The 14,807-nt window shown below is 34.6% G+C and overlaps 1 non-coding gene across 1 annotated transcript; it reads left to right on the top strand.

Moving 5' to 3' along the window:
* Positions 1 to 9,512: 9,512 nt before the first annotated feature.
* Positions 9,513 to 9,699, top strand: LOC126002902 (U2 spliceosomal RNA). The gene has a single exon (XR_007493500.1). It is a non-coding gene; the product is annotated as a U2 spliceosomal RNA (small nuclear RNA).
* Positions 9,700 to 14,807: the final 5,108 nt, after the last annotated feature.

Raw genomic sequence — 14,807 nt, 5'->3', positions numbered from 1 at the left:
CACTACATGATCTTCCAAACATTATTGGGAATGCTTCCCTCCTTCACCAAAATAACTACAAAGGAGGTATGATAACTCACAGATCAGAATAATCTCTCTTTGCTTTTATTCTTTCATATGTACAGATAATGACTCTGATGTTAGTACACTTAGCAATGATTCCAGATTAACACAGTTGGAAAAGTATTATTTTCTTATATATATATTAGTGTTATTTTTCAATATCTACATAATTCTGTTTGTATATATCACTTTTGTAGGATTTTAGGAAATTCAATGTTGAAGCCTGCTGGTAAAAGATACACATAGATGACATTACAAGATGATGTATCAATAACAGCTGGAAACAAAAATGTCTATGTTCATTACAATGGAAGAGCAAATGCCAAAATTTCTCTTAAAATTATCACATAGGAAGAAACAGTATTCACAAAGGCATCTTGACACTGAAATATTCAAGCCATTGAAATGGTTTTCAAGTACTTGAAACATGTCATCAACAATATTTTTGTGATAAAATTAATTACAAGTAAAAATAACTAAAACTTCAGCAATAATGCAATGTTAGCTTTGTTTTTGGAATGAGAATACCATGATGATGTAGATTTTTTTGTGTACTCATAATTTCCTAGCTAGAACCATCAATGCTTCTGAAGGAAAAATTCAATCTATTTTGTCCAAACATGAAATTCTTTGCAGTCTAGATCTGGTCATTTCAAATTCAATTTCCACAATTCTCAGATAATAATCTTATATTTTATCCAAGAATAAATAAGCCTTGGTACTATTTTTCTTTTTTATTTCCTTGTTTCTGTACATGCAGTTTCTAATTCTAATAAAGAATTATCTACCTGGTAAATTTTCCTTAAAAATCCAATTTTCTTACATTCTCAAAATGCACCAATAACTTTTTCTTTGGTTTCTTTAATGCATAGGCATTTCATTGTAAACTGAAACCATATACGACAGACATTATACACTTGTTTACCTCCAATAATTTATTTGTTTATTTAAGGAAAATAGTGAGCATTTTTTCTAGATTCTGTTTTAGGCTTATTATATATTTAGGAATATTTAATGCAGTGCATTAGTTACACAGGTGATGAGGGCATCAGAATTCAAAGAGCACAAAGGAAGCTTCCAGAAGTTAATTGTGGAAGGAAGTCATTGGTACAAACCAAATGAAGAAGCTAAGTGGGGGAGAGGTATGAGGGATCTGAGTCACTTTTCATAAATTGAAAGCATGGTGAGCCTATCCTAAAGAAGGAGGCTGAAACCATGAAAGAGAAATGGCTTCTCTAAGAGAGGTCAAGGCAGGAACAAATGGAATGTGAATTACTCTTTCTTTGTTCTTGTTCTGTTCTCCAGTTTTCTGTTAGTTCCTTCCATTGTTCAAGTTCATCTGTAAAAGAGTTATTGCAGGTGTATAAGTAGTAATTTCAGCTTCCACTGTAACACAGAGAAGATTAGTAGAAAAGTACAGAATGGATCTGAAGCTCAAAATGCCTGGGATGGCACACAAGGGAACAAGTCAAAATAATACTTCATTGTTCTCATGAACATCTGAGAATCTCATTCTATTTTATGTTGCATAATGATTTTGAATGATAAAAAGTCAATATATACCCCAAATACCTATGATTATAATTAAAAATATTGTCAGAATAATCTTTATCATCTCATTCTCAGCACAATTCTCATCAACTGTTTTACTAAAATAACAGAGATTTATCTCTTGATGTTGAATAAACTGTAAAGCTTCTACTTCTCTTAAGAGTTATATATATATATATATATATATATATATATATATAGTATTTTTGTGCTGTTTTTTCTTTGATTTTTATTAATCTGAAGTCTTTTCAAGAACTCATAATTCTAAGGACCATTAAGTATGCTAAATATTAAAGGATGTGAATTGTGAGTTGTGATAATTTCAGCAGTTTGTGTTGTATTACATACGACATGTTTATCCCAATAACAATTGCTGTAACTGCTGCACTCAACTATCTGTGAGTGAAGACTTTATACAGACTTGTCAAAGTAAAGGCATTGGAGCTGACCTCAAACTCTTTTGGGCAGACATAACCTAGATTCTGCAAAACTTGTTGACAAAACTCTCTAAGTGTTGTGAGAAGTATTGATATTAGCAGCTGTTCACAACTATATAAGGGTCTTTCCTACTAGCCAAGAGCTTTATCTGGGTCAGTATAACTGCCAAAAAAAGTTTAAAGGACATTAACAGGAAATTTAATAAATGCTAAATATAAAGTAATTCAATTAGGCATGCTTATTCTGTACTTGGAATTGTGATGCCCATGTATGAGGGAGACAAAGTCCTGAGAAATTGAATGTGAACTCAAGTTGCATAAACTCACTTCTTCCCACATTCACTGAATATATAACCCATTCCTTGTGACTTTATTTAGGGAGGGGAAAATGGCATCAACTTCAAAAATGATTGTACAAAGTGAAGCAATATATTTTAAATGGTGAGAACACTGCTTTGTACACAGTGTCATCATTCATCATTATTCTTACTGTGGATGATTAAGGCTCTTTAGGGCAGAACTCAGACATCTTTGCCTTTGCATCCTCTCAGGGCATAGCAGAAACCGAAGGTAGTAGCTACATGCTTTTATTTCTGGAATGATATTCAAATATAGCAGAAAGCCACACATTGCCTATATTCTTTCATAAGGTTTCCAATTTTAGCCATGATTCATTCTATCAGAAAACATCTGTATTGTTAGAAGATCTCAGCCTCTAAAATGTCCTGACTCTAGACCTTGCTGCTACTTGTTCACAGTCTAGCCTCTATTTTAATTTTAAGATAAATGAAGTTCAAGAGGGAGAGTGGAGAAGATAAGAGATGGGAACAGAGATTAGAAAGGCAAATTCAAAGTAAATAAAGCAGGTCAAAGGAAAACATAAATCCTGATTCTGAGAATGAATAGCATAAATAGAGAACTATACTGTTCTTCTTATACTTGCAATTCCCACTGCCAAACCACCCTCAGATAGGCTTCATTGTTTAGAAAACCTGCTTTCTTACTCTTCAAATTACCCAAAAGTACAAATTGTTGGTCCAAAACTAACTTTCCATCAAGATGTCAGGAGAACTTTCAACACAGGGCATGATTTTGTGATATACTGAGTAGGTATTGCTTAAAGGCCCAAATATGATCTTTCTGTTTTCACTCAATTCACTTTGGTGTATCTAACAGGCAAAGTAAAGTACAATAGACTACATATTCTGTGGTTAAGTGTGAAACAATAGACTACACATGGGGTTAAGTGTGAAACAGAAGTCACATGGCCAAGTCCAAGGCCCAGGATGCACTGCACACCAATGTAAATGAAAATACATACCAGTGAGGAAACTGTAAACAATATTATATAGATGTATATACATACTTATGTATGCAGGTTTTAGATGAGCCAAGTAGGAGTGACTAAATGATAGTTATCTAGAATTTTTCTTTACTAATTATACAGCTTTTCTCTAACTTTTTTTTTTACTCTTTTAAGACTCAAATCACTGATCAATTCTGTTTGCCTATTGAGTGATTATTTATTGAGGCTTATTGAGTTTTGTAGAAATACAAAGTATATACATTTCTTCTTTCTTCCAGGACTTTATTAATATTAGGGAGGAAAAAATTTGTGAAACACCTCTAAACAGCATGAATTTCAACCTGGAAAAAGGTCATGGACATAATCTGATTGTGCATATATGAATAAGGGATTGATATCAGGACAAAGGCAGAGAAACTACCTGTCAAGGAGAGAATCTTGGCTCTCTCATGAGAGTACAATCTCAGCTTTGGATGATAATATGTGAGAAAAACAGAATAGATTGGCTGAATTCAGGATGTTAAGAGAGGGAAATAATGTGAGATGAGAGTAGTTTTCTGAGAGAGATCCAATTAAGAAGAGGCTTAGAAATTTCAAAGGGATGGTGCAGAAGAAATAGTATAATGGGTAATTCTTTTGCCTTGCATACAACAGGAGTATATTTAATCGCCAGTGCCCATAAAGTTCTCTGAAAACCGCCAAGAGTAATTACTGAGTATAGAGCCAAGAGTAACCACTGAACAGAAATTTCAGATTAGAATAAAAGCACAAAATATCCAGTGCATTCTCTACTCAGGATTCTCTATACAATTTCTGGAAGAATAAAGAACTAGTAAACACAGGCCTCCATTGATACATTTTATACACTTGGTAGTTGTGCTGTGAAGAAAAGTATTGTGTAACCTAAACATAATATTTAACTTTCTGTCTTTATTAACTTTTTTTAAATGTCAGTTCCTACCACTGTTCTTAAACTTTTTCACTCTGATTTTCTTGTGTCATAGTATCTGTTGATATCAACAGATAATGTCAACAGATATTAGGACATAGTTACTCCATTTCTCCATTTTGCTCACATTTTGTCTAGATAGTAAGAAATAGACACCTTGACATCAAGGTCATGACCTAGTGTAAACTTTTACTTTAACTTTCAGATTGATTTGTTGAAAAATATGTCAACATATTTGACTTATAGTGTGGCTGTGGAGGATAAGGTTCATAAAAATGTGTGGTTGCTAGGGGCAACAGCGGTAGAGCGCTTTCTTTTCACGCGGCAGATCCAGGTCTGACCTGGTTTGATCCTTGATGTCCCATATGGTCCCCCTAGCTAGAAGTGATTTCTAAGTGCATTCTGAGTAAACCCTGAGCATCATTGGATGTGACCCAAAAACAAACAAACAAAAAAAAGAAAATAAAGAAGAAAAAGTGTGGTTTCTGTCACACTGAGGAAAATTTTATATTAATGAAGGGAAAATAACACACAGAAAAATTTAAAAAATTAACATTAAAATTAGAAAATTAAAATTTTAAATTAAAAAGTTTTAAAAAAATAGTTTACCTGGGCAGCTAGACAAATAAAAAAAAAGATAGCTGAAGGGGCTGGATAGATAGCATGGAGGTAGGGTAGGGCATTTGCCTTGTATGCAGAAAAATGGTGGTTCAACTTCCAGCATCCCATGTGGTCCCCTGAGCCTGCCTGGAGTGATTTTTGAGTGTAGAGCTAGGAGTAACCCCTGAGTGCTACTGGTGTGACCCAAAAACAAAAACAAAAAACAAACAAACAAAAATAAAAGACAGCTGTAGAGTCATGGTGAAAAGAAGTTACTAAAATTTTAAAGAAAAGGTAAATATTGTTTACAAATATTTAAAAGTAAGATAATCAGAAATAATATAAGAATATAAATCCTCTAAAATTGGGGCTAAGAAATGCTTTTCTTTAGTTACTTTTCTTGGAATTTGAAGCCTTCTTGCTTTTGTACTCTCCCTAACTGTGGTTTTTGCCTGGTTCTATTCCCTTGACCATTGTGTAAATAATTATATCACCCACCATAATAAAGGAAAACACATAGAACACATTTTCCAAATGGGTATGAGGATTTGGGGTTCCATTTCAATTTTCTTTATTCACTCAGAAGAAAAATAAAGATAGCATTCCTTTGGCTTTCAGCAGATTATGTTAGCTTGCAGGATTGAGGAACCTATTTTTTGCCAAAGGTCATTTGGATACTTTTTGTATTACATCATTTGTGGAGCACACAATACAGACTGCACACAATAGTGGCCAACAGCCAGCCAATGCGACATGTACATGACTCTTCAGTCATTTACCATGGCCAACCCTTAAATAGACTATGGGCCAGATCTTACCTTAGCCTGAAGTGTGTCGCTAAGAACGAATGCCTTTACGAGTCTCATGGGACTTTTGTAATTGTGGCATCCTCCTTGAAGGGAAGGAATGAGCTGAGTGGGGACTTGAAGTTTACAGAGCTGGAAGGGAATAGAATCTTGAGAATTTGCCATCTTTTTCTCCTGTGGTTAGTAATCATGTTAACCCTGATCTAGTTGGTAAGGCTTTGCTGTGAGACATAGAACATGAGAATGGTATCAAGGTAATTGTGTTTTTCAAGACAAAATAAGAGACTAAACAGCCAGAATCTCACTTTGAAATTAAATTGTTTTCATTCTTTTTTTTCTCTAGAAAGAATTTATAGTTACCTTTGGTGTAAAACAAATTATTTTTAAAATGAAACTGCAAAACTTCTATTTTTTTATTTGTCTCTAGTTTAGCACTCTGGTCATTGGAGTGCTGGGGCAGAGTCAATTAAGAAAGTTCCAATAGCATATATACTAACACTGCTTTGCTGGCAAAGTTTTCAAATTAGCTCTTGTAATTTATTCATTGAAAAATATTTACAGATAACTAATTCAGTGTGGTAACACACACAAATAGCAGTTTAATCTGGAAGAGTCTAGTGGAAAAATTGAGGCAAGCCTAGTTCTTTCATCAATAGTAGAATTGATTGGTCACAGGAATTGTTCATATTTTTGTTTATGTGATTGCTCACAAAACATTGTGTCTTGTGACAGGCTTCTGAAAGAAGGTAGGATTTTCTTTGAGAATTTTTTAAAAAGAGACTTAAAAGCAACTGGAATGGGAATTTTATTTAAAAGAAAACAGAACACTATGATAATGATAGAGGGAAATTGTCAGGAGGTACTGTATGAAAAAACCCTCTAAGTAACAGTATAGTAAACTATAGCCTCTTTCACAGAGGCATAGTCATGAGTGGAGGAAAACTGGGGACATTGGTAGAGGAAAATGGACAAGGTATGCCTGATATGCAATAATTAAAATTATAATTCAGAGACTAAAAAAAGAAATGAAAAAAAATGAGGAAAGATAGAATTGAATTCTAGGATTGTTGGGCTCATGGGTTAATGGCTGATTTGACAAAATAAAAAAATGAAGGGTTCTTGGTTTTCATGTCACTGAACTGGGTTTGACTTTCAGGTGTCCCATATAGTCCCATGAAACCTATCAGGAGTGATCCCCAGCAGAGAAATGTGAGAAATCCCTGAACATTACTGGGTATAAGCAAATAATAATAAAAAATAATAAATAAGTTAATTGAATTTTGGTGTACTTAATTAAAATAGAGAATTAGTCATTGTTTATTTTATAGTGTGGAAACTTCTCAGTTTGATTTAATACCATTTGTTTATATTTGGTTCCATTTGCTTGGCAAATGGTAATGAGTCATTGACAAGCCACTCATCTCATTATAATGTAGAATTCTAGCTATGTTTTCCTCCATATAATTATTGAATTCAAGTCTAATATCAAGGTCTTCAGTCCATTTTGATTTGACTTTTGTGCCTAGTATTAGGAAAAAGTCATTTTTTTTTTTGCATGTGACTGGCCAGTTTTCTCATCACCTTTTGTTGAAGAGGTGTTCTTGACTCTACTATACACTTTTTCATATTTTGTCAAAAAATTAATGGTTCATAAACCTAAAATTCTGTGTCTGGGTACTTAATTCTCTTTCACTGATCTAAAATTTATCATTTCAGTAACACACTGTTTATATTGCTTCAATTTTGTTGTATAATTTATAATTGGGCAATAAGAAGCTTCCTATTTTATTTTCCCTAGTATTGCTTTGGCTATTCTGAGCATTTTATTTTTATTCCATATAAAATTCAACATCATTTGATATATCTTTAGAAATGTCATAGATATTTTTAGAGGAGCTTTCAAGTCTCTATAGATTTTGGGAAGATTGTCATGTTGACAACATTGATCTTTTACTATATGAACAATAGATGTGTTCCAAATTACTTGTATCATCATATTTCTTTTAGCAGTAATTTATGGTTTTCTTGTATTTCTTTCACATATTTTGTTCACTTGATTCCTAAGTACATGATTTTCCGAAGTCCAGTTGTGGATGGTATTGCTTTTATCTTTCTTCTGTTTCATTATTTGCATGTAAAAAAGCCACAGATTTTTCTACATTGATTTTGTGGCCTGCCATTCAACTGTACATTTCTCTTGTTTCTAGGAACTTTATTGTAGTCTTTAGACTATTTTAGGCATAGTATCATTTAGTCTGCAAAAATGTTAGAGTTTAACTTTTTTTCCAATAGGAATGCCCATAATATCTCTTTCCTAATTGTTATGTCCTGGACTTCTATTACATTATTGAACAGTAATGGTGAGAGAAGGCAGCCTTGTCCTGTACCTGACGCTATGGGGAATAAAAAAACAGACACAGACTGGGTGAATGTATTTACCCATCACTAATCTGACAAAGTAATAACTCAAGATATATAAAGTATTGGCAGAACTATACAGGGAAAATACCAATCCCATCAAAAATGGTGAGAAAGGATAAACAAAAACTTCCTTACAGAAGACATACAAATGATAAAAAGTATTACTTATCATCATGGACGTGGATTTGATATAATCTCACACCAGTGAAACTGGCACACATTACAAAGAATAGAAATAATATGCATTTCCAGGTATATGGGGAAATAAGAAAACTCATTCATTGCTGATGTGAATGTTCAGTGGTGCAATGTTTTTGGAAACAATATGGACATATCTAAGAAAAAGTAGGATTTGGTCTTTCATATGACCCAGCAATGCTACCTTTTGGTATTTACCCCAAGGGCCAAAAATTTCTATCAAGAAAAGGTATCTTCACACACACACACACACACACACACACACACACACACACATACACACATCATTTTCATTATTATTCACCAGATCCCAAATTTGGAAACAATCCAAGTGTCCAGAGCAGATGACTGAATAAAGAAACTGTGGAACATAATGGGATACTACTCAACTTTAAGAAAAGATCAAATCTGTAACTTGTTGCTATTTGGCTTGGTCTAGAGCAGGGGTAGGCAACCTGTGGCACCAGGGCAACTTGTGGCTTCAGAGCCACATGCCACTCTTTTGAAGCTTTGCCGGAGCTCTGACAGCAGGGCCTATAGCAGAGGGGTGGGGAGCAGTATCATTTAAGTATTTTAATTGGATATTAATTTGCACAAACATATGTTTTACACTGTTAAGTGAAAAAGTTCTTTTTTCTTTTCAGATTCACAGCGAACTGAAGATCCTGTATATAGCATTAAGATAAGAAATAATGTATGCAGTGCTGTATTTGTTTTTAATGTCGAGATGGTTTTGCAGGCTCCCAGGTTATTTTTTCCTTTGGTTGCTGCTCAGGTTTTTTTTTCCCTTTGGCTATGCTACCAGGGTTCTTTTTCTTCGGAAAGAAGTTCAAGTGGTTCTTTATGTCTTGGTTTTTTTTTTTTTTTTTTTTTTTCCCACACCCAGAAATGCTCAGGAGTTACTCCTGGCTATCTGCTCAGAAATAGCTCCTGGCAGGCACGGAGGACCATATGGGACTCCAGGATTCGAACCAACCACCTTAGGTCCTGGATCGGCTGCTTGCAAGGCAAATGCCGCTGTGCTCTCTGGCCCTGGCTCTTTATGTCTTAAAGATTGCAGACCCCCTCGTAGAGAGTATCATTCAGAATGAAGTTTGTCAAAAAGAGAGGGACAGATACAGAGTGATCTTCCACAGATGTGAATATAAAAGAAAAAAAAAACAGCTTAATAAAAGATGTGGATCGCTTCTCGGCCTTTTGGCTAAGATCAAGTGTAGTATCTGTTCTTATCAGTTTAATATCTGATACGTCCTCTATCCGAGGACATATATTAAATGGGTTTTTGGAGCTGGAGCGAAGAGGAGCTTGCTCCGTCCGCTTCGCGCATTGACCCGGAATTGCAGTACGTCCGGGAACAGTGCACCCCTCTTTAGGGGGGTTAAAAAAAAAAAGATGTGGATATAAAAGAAACATAGTAAGGAAACAAATATACCCAGAAGGCAATAGAACCTGAGAAATGGTCTTTAGTAGAAAACATAACTGTAGAAGAGATGAGGGTGGGGAACAGGACGTGGGAATACTGAGACAATGGTGGAAGAAAGCTGTCACTTTTGGTGGAAGGTATGGGATGGAATGTTTTGACTGAACCCTATGCTAATCAGCATAGTGAATCGCAGTGCCTAAAATTAAATAAAAAAATAATAGAGAAATGCTTAGTTTCTTCACAGGAAATGAAAGCTCTGCTTGGATATAAAGAAAAACAAAAATAAAGCATCTTCTAAGCAGAAAGCACTTTGACAAGATAGAAAAAAAGCTTCCTGCTTATCACATCATGCAGCCTATAAGCTTTCTTAAAGATGGGAATGATTTAAAAGGAGGATCCAATTACTAAAGGGAAAAGAGGAATATCTCGAAAACACTTGTCACTGAAACTGGTTACATACCATAACCTAAAAAAGTGCTGTCTGTAATGAAAACATTAGAGTTGACAAATATTCTACTTGCGAGAGGAGAATAACCTGAATGGAGTCTTGCAAGAGACAAGTTTTCAATGTGGTGACTTTAGGAAATGAAGGTAACTTGAACAGAATAGTCCTCTTGTTTCAATGGAACGTATGCAGGTGTATACTTGAAAATGCTCGTTCTCAGAAGTCTGCAAGGCTAAATTGCATCCCTGATTTCCATAAACAGACGTCAATCAGACATGACAAAACACAATTGGTTTTGAAATGTAATATTTACTTTCACAGTATTTTAAATTTATTTATCATTAATTGAATCATCATCCCGCCATTTTTGAAAAGTTTATATGCAGCTGAGTATTTTTATCTGGATATGAACAATCCCTTTCATTCTCAATAAATTCTGGAATCTCCCATAGAGGACATGGAAAGAAAGTCCCAATGTAACCTTTTTTTACACTGTTGTATTAATCTGCTTAGTAACTTTCCCTTTTCTCTTCCCTGCATCCCATCATCCTGTTTGGATCTCTAAAATCAATTAAAAGAGGGTGATACCATGGTCAACTTCAGTCCATAGGGTTAGACTTATTCTTTGTGGGACATTTTACAATATTTAAGAAGTTAATTAACAAGGGCTTTTAAATGACAAAACATTTAATGTTTAAAAAGAATAAAGTTGGGGCCAGAGAGATAGTACAGTGAGTATGGTTCTTAGCTTGCTGGGTTCAATCCCCAGCACTACACACAGTTCCCTGAATGCAGAGCCAGGAATAAGCCATGATCACCACCAGGAATAAGCCATAAGCATCTGTATTGGATAGAAATTCCTATTTAACTTATTTTGCTTTTTTTTTTGGGGGGGGGCACACCTGGTGACACTTAGGGGTTTACTCCTGGCTATGCACTCAGGAAATAGCTCCTGGCTCGAGTTACCAGATAGAGGCCAGGGGATCAAACTGCGGTCAGGTCCTAAGTTAGGCTCATGCAAGGCAAATGCTATACCACTTGTGCCCCCTTTAATTTTATATTTTAAAAGTCTACTATGTGCCAAACATTTACTGGATACTGGAAAAATACTCCCTGTTTGGTGTCATAAGGGAGTGATAATCAGGGGAGGAGAAAACCAGAAGCCAGGAAACAAAACAAAGCAAAAAAAAGGGGGAGAAAGGTTAAATTTATAATAAGAATAAAAGCAGAGTACTGGCAAGTAAAGTGTAATATTCAAGAATGCAATTTGTTTTTAGACACAATGAGCTCCAGCTCCAGAAAGTGTGAGAGCTGTAAGTCAAAGTTCAGCGAAACCTACAAAGCATTTCAGAAATTTAGATCTCAGACATAACTTATGGCTGGGTGGTGCAGAAAGTACTGGTGTATATGAGGGCCTGTTAGGTTGGCTTGAATTATGAAAAGATCTGCAATAGGTAGAAACTCAAAATAAAACCCAAATAAAGAAATGCAGAAAATTTATACTGCTCCACAGCAGCTGCATTTTATGACTAGAAAATTAGCTATTCTATAAACCAACACACAACTATTAAAATATATTTTCTAGAGGCTGAAGTGGTGGCACAGTGATAGGGCATTTGCCTTTCATGCAGCTGATCTAGGACAGATTGCAGTTCAATCCCCCGGTATCTCATATTCTCCTCATATCTCACCCTCCAAGCCAGGAGCAATTTCTGAGTGCAGTCAGGAGTAACCGCTGAGGGCATCATGGTTGTAGCCAAATCCCAAAAAATGTATTTTATATGTATATATACATATATGTTAAATATATGTATATATCTTACATATATATGTATATATACATATATATCTTACATATATATATACATATCTTAGAAATTAACCAAGAAAATTAGAGTATTGGGAAGTTCAGAATTACAAAATTGATAAATCTACTTTAGATGTCATACATTAGTATCTGTAATAAAATTCAGGTTTATTGTAATTTTAACCATGTTAGAAGAACAAAATTCCTTTGCAAGGAACCTTACTTCCCTGCTGAATTATAATTACAATGTACTTAATTACATCACTGATTTATTTTTATTGATAATGAATTTTAGTGCTTTGGCTTAAAGAATCTCCATGTATGTCAAGTAGTTAATGACCTGTAAATGAGCTCTTAAATATGCAAAGGAAGCTCATTATTTAAGGTAATCATTTAGCAAAGCAATGATTCTTTGCCTATGCAAATTACTGACATTAAATTATAAATATTTAAGCAACCATTTTTTACTTCATTCTAAACCCTCAAAATGAATTTCAATTCATGCATTGCTTGACCTGAAAGTAAGGTGAAAATGAAAAGGAGAAACATAATTCAAAGGTGACAGAGAGAGTAGAGGCTAGAGTCTCTTACATTTAATTCAGGTGACTAAGCAGGTAATGATGATAATGATGGTGCTGCCAATGATGGCAATTGACTTGTTATATTTTCCCACCCTGCTGGGTAGTTGATTTGATTATAGGAATATATTCACCTGCAATTATAGACATTCTAAATATTTGGGTTTTAATATCACTTAATTTGAAGACCATCTGTATTAGATGGAAATTCCTATTTTATTTACATTTTTGAGTCTACTAAGTGCCAAACATTTACTGGGTACTGGAAATATGCTCCGTGTTTGGCGTCTTATGGGAGTGATAAGCAGGGGAAGAGAAACAGTGAATCAATAAACCTTTTCACTGTGTACTAAGATGACCTACAGTCAGGTTATTGAAGATTTATAATCGCCATCTGTCCAGACTGTGAGTCTGAGGGCTTTGGGAAGTGAAAACAGACCAAGGGTTAGACAGTGAAATAGGGAGTTAAGGCCGTCATGGCAGAAAAAAGCATGTGAGGTGGTAACTAGCAATGGGGCTTGTCTCTGAACTGCAAAGAATCGCATATACTTTAATAATGAAAGTTAGGATGGCACTGGTAGTGATAAAAAAAATGAGACTGGAGTCAGAAGAAAGTGAAGCATGTATATATTTTTATTTGAGTAATATATTAAGATATGGGTTTTACAAAATAATATCCTTAACAATATCTTGAGCCAGTTGTAGTAATAATATGTAGTAGCATAGTATGTAGGTTCCAAAGTGTAGGGCAAGTTATTATGACCGTAATATTTTACTATTCTGAGAAGAGGGTACCAGACTTACTCTAGGTAGACTACTGACAGATAATGATAAGACCTACACAAAAGATTAAAAGGAATTTACCAGAAAGAAAAAATTTGAGCACAATCACAATGAGGAATTCACATGATCTGGCGTCTGACTGGAGGGTAGGGACTGAGTGATAGGTAACTGTCTCTTGACTGGAGTCAACAAGCAAATGGGAGGACCCTGCTTTGATCCACTGCAAACAGTGAGAGAACAGAGTTCCAGATGATGTTGGACTTTTGAGGTATTCTTGGAACAGTCAGAAATAGATGTTTGTGTTCTACATCTGATTTTGAAAATGGAGTGGAAGAGGGGGGTTGAGAGTAACAAGATCTTCTACCTCAAGAATCATCACAAAATATGGAGGAGTATAAGCTATTCACAGTGAATATTCAAGCAGAATATAGACTAATATGCCACCAATAGGTAAGTCTTAAATGTTCTTCAGACCACAGTATCATGAGTATTTGCATATACTCATATACATGAATATGCAAAAGATTGGGAAACCATAACCAAAAACACAGACACACAAAAACACTTCAATGTATTGGGAAATGATAAACCAGATAAAGTTAAGAGATTTCCTAAGTTATTCAGACTTTTATGCCACCTCGTTATTTAAACAAATTGGGTTGTATAGAGGGTCTTAGTCTTTTGTTAAACCTATTTTCTTTCCAGAATATGCCTATTCTGTGTTTTCCCCCCAACAAGTCTAATAAGTGCTTAGGTTTCTTGATATAATTAGATTTCCAAGCTTTGTCTTATTTTTCTTTGACTAAAAGGAATAAGCAGTCCTAAATTCATCTCCAAAAGAAACCCAGAGGAATATTATTCCATTTATGTTGTTATAATGCTGAACACAATAACTGGCACTTGTCCCAAACGCCCTAACTTGCTAGCCTTTTGCATTCTCTCATTTCTATCAATCATTTTCTTAGTTAATTCTCTGCAGATTTTCGTATCCAGCACAATTACGTCCAAGTAATTTTGAAGAGTGTTTACTTAAATGAAAGTCACTAACCCAAGAGCTTCTAACAATTCTCCATTGCCAGTTACTCTGAGGGGCAAGGCATACACACTGCCTCTGTGTTACTTAGGATGAAAATTAAACTCAGTCTATGTGATGCTACTTAATGATTTCCTATAAGAATCTACAGGCAATCAGACCTAACTTTCATTGTTTTTTTCAAGTTCCTTTGTAATTTTTTTTTATTTGGTTTGTTTTGTTTTTGGGTCACACCAGCAGTGCTCAAGGGTTATCCAGGCTCTATGTAATTCTTAGATTGTTATATCTGACAGCCTGGATACTATTAGTAATAAACATGTTTATTTTTGAAATAAAATGTACTTAGAGTATAGTGATGCATTTATAAACTAGTTAATTTCCATCAATAAAAATAATTCATTTGCTAA

The sequence above is a fragment of the Suncus etruscus genome, chromosome 2 (genome assembly GCF_024139225.1).
Source record: "Suncus etruscus isolate mSunEtr1 chromosome 2, mSunEtr1.pri.cur, whole genome shotgun sequence".
In the NCBI taxonomy this organism is placed as follows: domain Eukaryota; kingdom Metazoa; phylum Chordata; class Mammalia; order Eulipotyphla; family Soricidae; genus Suncus; species Suncus etruscus.
Note: the sequence above shows the minus strand (reverse complement) of the source record. Positions and strands in the feature narration are given on the sequence as shown.